The sequence below is a fragment of the Nelumbo lutea genome, chromosome 1 (genome assembly GCF_056320005.1).
Source record: "Nelumbo lutea isolate HS-2025 chromosome 1, American lotus-T2T, whole genome shotgun sequence".
Classification (NCBI taxonomy): Eukaryota; Viridiplantae; Streptophyta; class Magnoliopsida; order Proteales; family Nelumbonaceae; genus Nelumbo; species Nelumbo lutea.
In genome coordinates, this window is record NC_142684.1 from 8,041,858 (window position 1) to 8,054,413 (window position 12,556).

The following is a 12,556-nucleotide window of genomic DNA, read 5'->3' on the forward strand; positions in this document are numbered from 1 at the left end:
ACCCTAGTTGGAGGTGGCCGATGCTGTGAAGGCTCTTTTCCTTTGGGTTTGCACCTTCATACAGGTGCTGTGATTGTTTGGTATGTGTTGTGTGTGATACCCTTTGTCACAGGTATGCGCTGTGATTGCTTGGTATGTGTTGTGTGTGATACCCTTTGTCACATGCATGTGCTGTGATTGTTTGGTATATGTAGTGTGTGGTCTAATGGTGACTAGAACTTAAATTTCTGGACTGTTTAATTGCTGCCAATGGGATTTCAGCAGTATTTTCTTTACTTCAGGAGCAGAATTTTTGGTGTTTAGTCTCCTAATTGTGACTGTGAGTGGTAGTAGCTGAGTGGGGACAAGTCTTGTGCACCTGTGGTTCTTGTTTTTTGTCCTATAGAATTTTTTCTCAATGGCAAATGATGATACTGCTTCATCCGGGTTTCCTATGCCAATTACCCCTTTAAATGGCCTGAACTACCGGACTGGGCTAAAGGTGTAAAATTTTATGCTACAGCAAGGGGAAAAGCTGGTTACATAAACAGAAGAGTAAAAGGAAGGACCTAAGAGTGGGAAAACTGAACATGATAGGTGGGACCAAGAGAATAGTATAGTGATGTCCTGGCTTCTTGCAGTCATGGAACCTGATGTGAAGAGCTTTGTGTGGGTAGAAACTGCTAGTGAAATGTGGGAATAGACCAAAACCACCAACTCTAAGTAAAGGCACTATGCCAAGATTTACCAGTTACAAGCTGAATCCTCAACTGATAAACAGGGTAACCGTAGTTTGTTAGCCTATTATTCAGCCCTTACTTCAGTATGGAAGGAGTTGGACCACTATCAAGCTATAGAGTGGAAACTTGATGATGATGCTAAAGCCTATAAGAAGTTGGTTTCTCAACAATAGGTTTTTGCTTTCTTGTTGGGACTAGACCCCGTATAAGAATCTCTTAGAGTTCAGATTTTGGGAAGTAAAGAGTTGCCTTCAGTTCAAGAGGTGTATGCCCTTGTCCAGTTTGTGGAAAGTAGATGGAGTGTGATGGTTATAACTAAGGGGGAGCAACAGGTGGCATTAGCTACAGTGGGTGGTAACAATATGGGAAAGAAGAGTGATTCCAAGATAGTTGATGATAAGGACAAGTTGATCAGTACTCACTATCGGCGTTCAAGACATATATGTGACACATGCTGGAAGCTCTATGGAAGGTCAAAGTGGGATGTAAAGAACCAAGAACAGGTTAAGGTGTAGGGTCAGAAGAAGTCTAATGCAGCAAATATGGCAACCCAAGATACTCAGCCTGCTAGGATGTCAACTGGTACTGCTCAGGAGCACTTCACTGGTTTTGACACCAAGGAAGATATCATTAATTCATTTCATGGTCATTTGGTAGGGCCTTGCACCAGATGGATAATTCAACTATTAGTACTCCTACTTCATTTGCTTCTACATCAGGTAATGTAGCCTTTGCCTTCCATGTCTCCATTGTCACTGATTCCCCTTGGATCATTGACTTAGGGGCCTCTAACCACATGATTGGTAAGCCAAATCTTTTTTAGTCTTATAGCCTTTTGTCAGGAAGGGATAAGGTGAAGATTCTAGATGGATCATTCTCCTTCATTGCAGGCTAATGATCAATTTCCTTTCCTCATGGACTTAACCTGAATAATGTGTTGCATGCACCTCAACTTCCCATCAATGTTCTTTCCATTAGCATCATCACAAGCTGTTAAAACTGTAGTTTAACCTTTTTTTCTTGGCTCATGTGTTTTTCAGGATCTGACTTATGGGAGGACAATTGGTAGAGGAAGCTTAGTGGATGATCTCTACACTCTTGACAACAAGGCTGGTTTCCCAGTGTCATCTCTAGAGTCACATAGTTAATCAAATAGGAGTCTTTTTTCTGTGGAATAATCGGTTAAGTCATGTGTCGTTTTAAGTAGTGAAGCCTTTGTTTCCTTTTTTATTTAAGTCATGTTCAATGTCAGATTTCTGGTGTCAAACATGTTAGTTGAGCAAGCAATGTAGAATAATATTTCATTCAGGTAATAAAAGATCAAGTTTCCCTTTCCATATTGTGTATTCTGATGTTTGGGGGGCTACTACTATAACTTTAGAGGGTGGGTATAACTACTTTATCACATTGACTGATGACTTTTCCTGCTATATAGGGGTATTTCCCATGCGTAGCAAAGACGAAGTTCCAAAGATTGTGAGGGATTTCTAGAGGATGGTGTTTACACAATTTCATGTTGAAATCTATATTTTTCAATCAAATAATGCAAATGAATATTTCCATGGTGAGCTCAATGAGTTTTTTGCTTCTCATGGATCCCTTCATAGGAGTTCATGTGCGAGAGCACCACAATAGAATGGTGTTGCAGAAAGAAAGAACAAACACCTTTAGGTAGCACGAGGGATGATGTTACAGATGAATGTACCAAAATGATTTTGGATAGATGCTGTACTTGCTACTACTCATGTCATCAATCGCATGCCCTCCAGAGTGTTGAACTAGAAGGTTCCTCATTAGTTGTCCCCTCAGTCTCCTTTATTTTCCATCCCCATGAGTGTTTGGTTGTCATGCTTTTGTCCATGATTTATCTCCGTCTCATGGTAAGTTAGACCCTTGGTCTATTCCATGTATCTTTTTGGGGTATCCCTCCTCTCAAAAGGGTTACTGGTGCTTTGATCCCATTGGTCATAAGTTTGTTGTCTCTATGAATGTTTCCTTTATTGAGTTTGAACCACTCTTCCCTGCTTCTCCTCAAGGGGAGAGTAGCGTGGAGGAGGAAAAGCGGGTTTGTCAAGTATCCCTTGCTTCTGTTTTAGATCCTGCTCCTTTTCATGCCTTCATATGTAAGTGCCGTAGAGATCAGCAACATGATAAAGATGTGGAGCTACTAGATACCGAGTAACCGACACCTTCAGATTCCCAAGAGGTAAGTCCAAATGACTAGGCACCCTTGCTCCTGTTGATGCCCCTGCTCCCATTTCGGTTGTGGATGACCTTGACATTCCTATTGCTCAAAGAGAGGGAGTCTGGTCATGCACTACCAAACACCCCATTACCTAGTATGTATCATATGATAATATTTCCCTCTCTTACCCTGACTTCCTATCTGTAGTTGATAGCATTTCCATGCCTAGAAATGTGGCAAAGGCTTTAATTTGCCCTAAATGGACAGATGCTATGAAGGAGGAGATTAATGCCCTTCATAAGAATCACACTTGGGAATTGGTGGATCTTCTAAAAGGGAAAGACCCAGTGGTATGTAAATGGGTGTTTACAGTAAAACACAAGGCGGATGAGATAGTTGAAAGGTACAAAGCAAGGTTGGTAGCAAAAGGGTACACTCAAGTCTATGGTGTTGACAATGATGGGACATTTGCTCTAGTAGCTAAGGTGAACTCAATTCGGGTTCTTATATCATTGGTTGCAAACCTTTATTGGGAATTGCATCAACTTGATGTAAAGAATGCCTTTTTAAATGGTTATTTGGAAGAGGAGGTGTATGTGGTTCAGTCACTAGGTTTTTGTGCCAAAGGAAGTGAAGATAAGGTGTGCAAGTTAAGAAAGTCCCTCTATAGCCTAAAACAATCTCCCAGAGCATGGTTCAATAGGTTTCATATGGCGGTGCAACAAGTTGGATTGAAACATGCCAGTCTGATCAGACTCTCTTTGTGAAGAGGTGCCAGGAACAAGTTGCAATGTTTATAGTGTATGTAGATGATATCATCATTGTAGGGAACCAAAGCTCGAAAATACAAAAGTTGAAGGAATTCCTAGCTTCCCAATTTGAAGTGAAAGATCTGGGTCCACTAAAGTACTTTCTTAGAATTGAGGTTGTTTGCTCAAAAAGGGGCATCTTCATTTCTTAGAGGAAGTACATCCTTGATATGTTACAAAACACATGCAAATTAGGTGCAAAGCTAGCAGATACTCCTATGGATGTTGACTATAAACTGGGTGATTGTGATTGTGAACCTCTGAAAGATGTAAACCAGTTTCAGAGGTTAGTGTGAAGGTTGCTTTATTTGTCTATGACATGTCTGGACTTTGCTTAGGCTGCATTTGGCATTCCTTATTTAAGGACTTATCTCCTTTTTTCTATAAAAAACTCAGTATTAATAGGAGCATTTTAATTGCAAAAAGGAGATAAGTCTTTAAAATAAGGAATGCCAAATGTAGCCTTATTCAGTTGGGGTCCTAAGCCAATTCATGTATTCCCCTAAGAGACCACACATGGAGGCAGTGGAGAGAATTCTCCGGTTTTTGAAGAAGTATCTAGGAACTAGTTTGCTATTCAGTAAACATAACCATTTGAAAGTGGAAGTCTATACAGATGCTATTTGGGCAGGTGTTGTGGATGATAGAAAATCCACAAGTGGGTACTGTACGTTTGTGGGAGGAAATCTAGTGACATGGAGAAGTAGAAAACAGAGTGTAGTTGCAAGAGAGTATAGAGCTATGGCACATGGGGTGGCTGCCTGGCTGGAGTACTGTGGCAGAAGAATCTTCTAGGGGAGCTTGGGTTATTGTTCACAGCCCTATGTCCCTCTACTGTGACAACAAGACAACCATAAACACTACTGGCAATCCTGTCCTACACGATATGACAAAGCACATTGAAGTGGACAAGCACTTCATAAGAGAAATTGGAGAAAGATGAAATTTGCACTCCTTATGTCAACTCCAAGGAGCAACTGGCTGATGTTCTCACAAAAGGGCTTCCATACTTGCGGCATAATGAGCTGTGTGACAAGTTGGGCATGATAGATATATTCAACTCAACTTGAGGGAGAGTGTTGTTAGAGCTGTTATTTTTCTGCTGTTAGAGTGCTGCTAGTTTAGGGTGCTATCAACATGTTCTTATCTTCTATTTATTGTTTTTTTATTAGGGTGTCCCACTAGGGGCAAGAATTTCTTTTTGCTTCTTTTATTTATTTCATGCTATTATTGTAAGTAAACCCTAGTAGATTCTAGGTTGAAGTAGAAAAGAAGAAAGAAAAGAGAAAGAAGAAGAAGAAGGAGACGAGAAAGATGGTTTGGCCAGACTAGAAGAGAGTAAAAATCACCTCTCCCCTAGCCGACCCACTTGTATTTATTCAAAACATAGAGTTACAAGAAAGACCATTTTGTCCCTCATAGGAGATGGGACACATAACTTAAACTCAGATACAATAGACCTTTCACTCTCAAGTAGATAAACCAGAATGACCAAAATACCCCTGACTCGAGCATTCTAACACTCCCCCTCAAGCTGGAGAGTATATATCATATAGTCCCAGCTTGTTACAAATGTAATCTATTCTTCCCCGAGACAATCCCTTTGTGAAGCGATCTGCCCACTAATTTCCTGAGCTCAAATGAGATGTGGTTATCACCCCACTTATAATTTTCTCTCTTACAAAGTGACAATCAACCTCAATATGCTTAGTTTTCTCATGGAAGACGGGATTGGAAGAGATGTGAACAATAGCTTGGTTATCACAGTATAGTTTCATGGGTTTGTCAACTGAGAATCCCATCTCTTGTAGCAAGTTCTTCAGCCATACTAGTTCACATGTGGTATGGGCCATAGCCTTGTACTTTGCTTCTGCACTACTTCTTGCCACCATTGTTTGTTTCTTGTTCTTCCAAGTTACAAGATTGCCACCAAGGAAGGTACAATACCCTGTAGTTGATCTCCTATCTGATATAGAGCCAGCCCAGTCAGCATCTATGTAACCTACTATCTCAAGAGTTCCTTCATTTTGGTATAACAAACCATGAACTGGAGCACCCTTTAGGTACTGTTAGAATGCTCGAGTCAGGGGTATTTTGGTCATTCTGGTGTATATTCTTGAAAGTGAAAGGTCTATTGTATCTGAGTTTAAGTGGTGTGTCCCATCTTCTATGAGGGACAAAATTGTCTTTCTTGTAACTCAAGTTTTATGAATAAAAGTCAAGTGGGTCGGCTAGGAGAGTGTGATTTTAAAACATTCTCTCTTCTAGTCTAGCCGAACACTCTTCTCCTCTCCTTCTTCTTCTTCTTTCTCTTTTCTTTCTTCTTTCTTCTTCTCTACTTTGACCTAGAATCAACTAGGGTTTATTCACATGGTATCAGAGCATTAAGGTCTCGTGTTCTCTTGCTGTTGTCTTCTCCCTGGGTTCACCGCCAGCTTCACAGTAGGTTTCATCATCCTACAGCTGACCTGATTGAAGACTTGATAAAGAGCTGAAAAGGAGTTGCCGTTTTGAGGGCCTGGAGGTGAGAATGCCTCTGGCTGGTGCTGTGGTGGTCGTTGAAGTGGTATACTAGACCCTCTATTCAGTGTACGAAGAGGGCTGGACGTATACAGGTATGGGCACTGCTGTCGTGTGTTCAGAAATGGACTGTGAATGCTAATTTTTTGTGCTTCAAAAGTTAGTTGTTGTGGTGCTGGGTGAAACTGATATACATATCAGTCATGTTCTTTTGTTTTCTTGCTCGCATGTGTGCTGAAAGAAGAGTAGTAGACTGCTGATGTCCACGACAGCAGTGGTGTGGTATCTACGATTCTAAATGCTTAAAAGTGAACCCCTAGACCTTGTGTGTAATCAGTTCTGCAGTATGAAGAACAAGTGTTCGATGAAATGACTGAGTAATTTCAGCAGTGGTGTGTTGATGGTAAATGGTTCTGCAGTGTGCAGTCCAAGTGTTTGATGTGTTGACTAAATGATTTCAGCTTTAGAGTGTAGTGTGTAATGTGCAGTTGAAGAAAGTGGGGTTGGTGGTATCATAAGTGAGATAAGTCTTGTGACGAGTGTGAGATTGTGGTGTATATTCAAAGGTGAAATAATTGAGATGGCTTCAACTGTAGTTGGGAATGACAACAAAACCGGCATCATGCTTTCTTCAGATTATCTATGTGTTCAAATGACATCCATCAAGTTGAATGGTTAGAACTATGTACCATGGGCAAAATCTGTGGAGGTGTTCTTGAAGGCCAAGAGGAAAGTAAAACATGTGAGGGAGGAGAAACCTTACTCTGATTCTCCTGGGTTCAGTGATTGGGAACAAGATGATGCACAGATAATGACATGGCTTTGGAACAATATGGAACCAAAGATTAGTGTGAACTTCATGTTCCTAGATACAGTCAAAGAGATCTGGGATCATGCTAAAAAGTTGTACTCTGGACAAGACAACACAACTAGGGTATATCAGTTATACCAAGAGTACTTCAATTTGAAGCAAGGAAGTCAAAGCTTAGAAGAGTATTATGCAAGTTTGAAGAACATCCGCAATGACCTAAATGTGTATCACCCTCTAACATCAGATGTCCAGATCCAACAACAACAACATGAACAGCTTGATGTGACTAGGTTTCTTGTGGGCTTGAAGGCTGAGTATGAGCCTATCAGAGCACAGATATTGGGGGGATCAACTCTCCCCTCACTTGAAGAAGTTTTTGCCCGTCTTAAGAGGACATCCATTGAGCCGGTGGAACATTCTTCCTTCTCTGATAGATCTGGTTTGGTAGTGACTAAAGGGAGTGGCCGTGGAAGTAGAAGTGGTGGTGGCAGCAATGGCCCTCCAAGCAACCGTGGTGGACACATGTTTAACTGGGCTAGTGGCCGGACTGGAGGCCGAGAGTCAGGGGGAGGCCTTGGAAAAGGAAGGGGTAATGCTCAGAGAAAATGTACACATTGTGGCTTAGAGGGGCACACAGTTAATTTCTGCTATGATTTTCGTGGTCCACCCAACAGTTGGGCTAACCATGTTACGTCTAAGAGTATTAGCACAATTACTGAAAGCCGGCAAATTGCCCCAACCCCCTCCACACCCGCTTGTGCTTCCGGGAAGGAAATGGTCAGTGTACCATAGGCAATATATGAGCAGTTCCTTCAAACATCTCAGCAGAACACAACTACACTTGCCCATTCAGGTATGACTTGTTTAGCTTCCAAAGCCTCACCCTGGATCATTGATTCTGGAGCCTCGAACCATATGTTTGAGTCTCTTGATGTATTTTCTTCCCTTTCTCGCTCCTCCACATCCCAGACAGTTACACTTGCTAATGGTTCTACATCTCCTATTTGTGGTGCTGGTGATGTTGATCTCTCCTCATTGTCTTTAGCATCTGTTTTATATGTTCCTAAGTTCCCTTTTAACTTTATGTCTATTAGCAGATTAACCAAGTCCCTTAATTGTTCTGTAACCTTCTATCCTTCTTCTTGTGTGTTTCAGGATCTCAAGATGGGGAAGAAGATTGGTGGAGGGCATGAAGCATGTGGTTTGTATTACCTTGATGGTGGTGGCCCCCCAGTGGCTTTTCAGTCGTCTCTTACTCTCTCCAATGGCACTGCAGACTTGGTCATCCCTCTCTCAAGGCTTTGAAGCTGCTAGTTCCTTCCTTGAGTCATCTTTCATCATTAGAGTGTGAGTCATGTCAGTTGGGAAAACATCATCGAGTCTCATTTAGTCCAAGAATTGATAGTCGTGTCTCAAGTCCTTTTGCTTTATTTCATTCTGATGTATGGGGTCCAGTTAAAGTGGTGTCATACAATGGGTTTAAGTATTTTATAATCTTTGTTGATGACTTTTCAAGGATGACATGGATTTATCTTATGAAAAACCGTAGTGAATTGTTCTCTATTTTTCAGAAATTTCATGCTGAAATACGCACTCAATTTGGTGTTCATATTAAAATACTTCTCTCCGATAATGCCAAAGAATACATCTCCTCACCATTTCAGCAATACCTAGAACATCATGGAATAATTCATCAAACTTCTTGTGCCTACACCCCGCAACAAAACGGTGTAGCTGAACGAAAAAATAAACATCTTCTTGAAACTGCTCGGTCCTTGATGATCAATATGCATGTCCCAAAGCATTTTTGGAGTGATGTTGTTCTTACATCCTGTTTTCTGATAAATTGGATGCCCATGTCAATCCTTGGAAGTCAATCCTCTTTCTCCATGTTGTTTCCCACTTTGTCTCCCTTTCCTCTCACCCAAGGGTCTTTGGCTATGTTTGTTTTGTTCAACACTTGGGGCCTGGAGTAGACAAGCTAGATGCTTGAGCTACAAAGTGTATTTTTCTTGGCTATTCAAGGACTCAGAAAGGGTACAAGTGTTATAACCCAAAGTTTCATAAATCGTTTGTGTGCCCTGATGTCACCTTCTTTGAATCAGTTCATTTTTTCTCAGATGCCAGGGTCTCTTCTTCTCCCTCTGTGGTTCCTCTTCCTGTTCCGGTTGTGGACCCCCTTCCCGTAGCTCCCATTCGTACTGCAGATGCACATCATATGCCTGTTACTACAGAGAGGCCGCCAATTACTCAAGTGTATACCCGCAGAAGTGCTACTGCTCCTTCTCCCTCAGATCTTGATCTTCCTATTGCTTTGCGGAAAGGTAAACGCACTTGTACTCGTCATCCCATTTCAGACTATGTTTCCACTGCTCACCTTTCTGCTTCTCATTGCAAGTTTATATCATTACTCTCATCAGTTCCCATTCCCAAGACTGTACAGGAAGCCCTTACCTCCCCAAGGTGGCGGCAAGCCATGGAAGAAGAACTCTCTGCTCTACAACATAATCACACGTGGGAACTCACCACTCTTCCTCTTGGTAAGCACACTGTTGGGTGTAAGTGGGTCTATACAGTGAAGCATCTTCTTGATGGCAGTGTGGAACGATTGAAGGCACGGTTAGGCTTCAAGTTTCAGATGACCATGCTTGGTAAATAGAATTCCTTTTCCTGGAGAGCCTTTCAGATAGCACAAAATCCGTTCTGCTGCTGCCATATGAGTATATCTAGGAGCATGCATGAACTGGCTAATACAACTGACAGCATGCGCAATATCTGGCCTAGTCATGCACAGGTACAGAAGCTTCCCAAGAAGTCTCTGAAAGACCCCTTTGTCTTCCAACAAAGTTCCATCCGAAGCTGAAAGTTTGTGACTCATACCAATGGGAGTTGCAGCTGGTCTTGCACCCATTTTCCCAGTTTCAGACAACAAATCAAGGACATATTTCCTCTGGGAAATAAGAATCCCATCCTTGGATCTAGCAACTTCTATGCCAAGGAAGTATTTCAACTCCCCCAGATGCTTAATCTCAAATTCTGTACGGAGGAAAGGCTTAAGGGCCAGAATGCCTGAGGCATCATCACCAGTCACTATAATGTCATCAACATACACAATGAGACACACTGCTAGAGATCCACTTTTCTTCACAAAAAGAATATGATCTGACTGTGTCTGAACATAGCCGAATTTAACAAGTGCAGCTCTAAATCTCTCAAACTAGGCTCTAGGAGATTGTTTGAGGCCATAAAGTGATTTCTTCAATTTACATACCTTTCCTTGCATATCTTTCCCATACATTCCTAGAGGGAGACACATGTAGACCTCCTCATGTAAGTCACCATTCGGAAATGCATTCTTTACATCTAACTAATAAAGAGGCCAATCAAAATGAGCTACCAGAGATAAAAGAACCCTCACAAATGTCATCTTGGCAACAGGGGCAAAAGTCTCTAAGTAGTCAATCCCATATGTCTGTGTGTAGCCTTTTGCAACAAGTCTGGCCTTGTACCTCTCAATAGTCCCATCAGCCCTGTATTTAACGGAAAAACCCACTTGCACCCAACTGGATCCTTCCCTTCAGGCATATCCACCACCTCTCAAGTACCATTTTCATGTAGAGCATCCATTTCAGTCTGCATGGCATCTCTCCATTCTGGAATCCCAAGAGCTTCTGATACAGACCTAGGAATGGGGTTAGAAGCAACTGAAGAGAGGTAGGCACAGTATGAAGGAGAAAGTAGGTCATAAGAAAGGTGTTTGGAAATGCAGTGTGCAGTGCACTTCCGCTTTCCTTTCCTAACAGCAATGGGGACATCAAGATCTAGGAAGGACGATTCCAAAGGGGCCGAAGCAGTACCCATTATCTCATCTATGATTGGGAATGTATGAGCCTCATCTGTTGTAAGGGAAACTACTTGCTCATTCCTGGATCGCAGCCTTTGATACACTTTGGGATTATGGGTAAGACGAGGAGGTAAATAAATAGGGGTACTAGGACAAGAGGATTGTAGTGGTTGATCCTCCTTTGATTCATTTGGTGAGGATACAGGCTTGTCAAGAGACTCAACTGGGACAGGAAGAGGACGAGCAAAAACTTGTGACAGACTCTCCCCTTATTGACAATATCCTTCCTGAGAGGAACCATAAAAAGGAAAAAGTTCATCAAAGGTAACATCCACAGAGACATGTCGGGTGCCAGTCTTTGGATCAAAACAACAATAACCCTTTTGTGTGGGGGAGTAACCAAGGAAGATGCATTTGTGGGCTTTTGGTTCAAACTTATGTCTTTGCACACTTGGAATGTGAACATAACAGGTATAGCCAAACACACGAATAGGAATTGGGAAGAGACCCTTGTCTGGATGAATAAGACTGAAGGGGGATTTAAACCATAAAACCCTGGATGGCATACGGTTTTTGAGATAGGTAGCAGTAAGTATAGCATCGCCCCAAAATCTTGTGGAAACATGTGAGGCAAACAAAAGGCTCCTTGCAACTTCAACAATATGTCTATTTTTCCTCTCAGCAACTCCATTTTGTTCAGGGGTTCTAACACACGAGCTTTGGTGAATAACCCCCATGTCAGAGAGATACAATGATAAACTCTTCTCAAAATACTCTTTTGCATTGTCAGATCTGAAAACCTTAATTCTGGTATCAAATTGAGTTAAAACAAGCTCATGAAATTGCCTCACAAGTCCCGGGACTTCATCCCGGGATTTCATTAAGTATATCCAAGTGAATCTAGAAAAGTCATCAATAAACAGGATAAAATATCTGTAGCCCCCCATAGAGGATAAGTGGTAAGGCACCCACACATCAGAGTGCATAATATGAAAAGGAAAAGAAGATCTTTTATTGCTCACAGGGTAATTGTTTCTACAATGCTTTGACAATTGAAATGACTCACAATTGAGACTGGACACACTGACTCCCTTAAACAGTTTGGGAAGTAAATGACTTAAAGCAGAAAATGGTAAATGACCCAACCGACAATGACTCAACATAATTTGACTGACAGACTTTGAAGAAGTAGAACTAAAAGCAACATTCTTGGGATGATCAAAGCATTGGCCAGGGGTGTCGAGCAAGTATATTCCATTCGCTTCATGGCCACTCTCAATCACCTTTCGAGAATTCAGGTCCTGAAACACATAGTGAGAAGGGAAAAAGGTTACACAACAATTCAATGACTTGGTCAAGTTATTTACAGATAATAAGTTGGTATTTAATTTAGGTACATGAAGAGTGGAAGATAAGAGTAAGGAGTCTGTAGGCTTGACAGTTCCCTTGCCAGAAATAGGGGCAAGAGAACCATAAGCTAAGGTGATTTTGTCACGACCAGGAAGTAGATCATATGAAACAAACAAAGTGGAAAGGTTGGTCATGTGGTCAGAAGCACCTGATTCTATGATCCAAGGGGTCTTGGGATTGAGGTGGATGCATGGTTAGCAGAAGCCCTTATACCTGAGTGAGCAAATGTGGTGGTGGCAGGACTTCCAGAAGGGTTGG

At 41.7% G+C, this 12,556-nt stretch overlaps 1 protein-coding gene across 2 annotated transcripts in view; it reads left to right on the top strand.

Annotated features, from left to right (window-relative positions):
• Positions 1-12,556, top strand: part of LOC148873403 (kinesin-like protein KIN-14C) — a 127,422-nt gene that overhangs the window by 51,753 nt on the left and 63,113 nt on the right. The gene's annotated exons all lie outside the window — the stretch shown is intronic.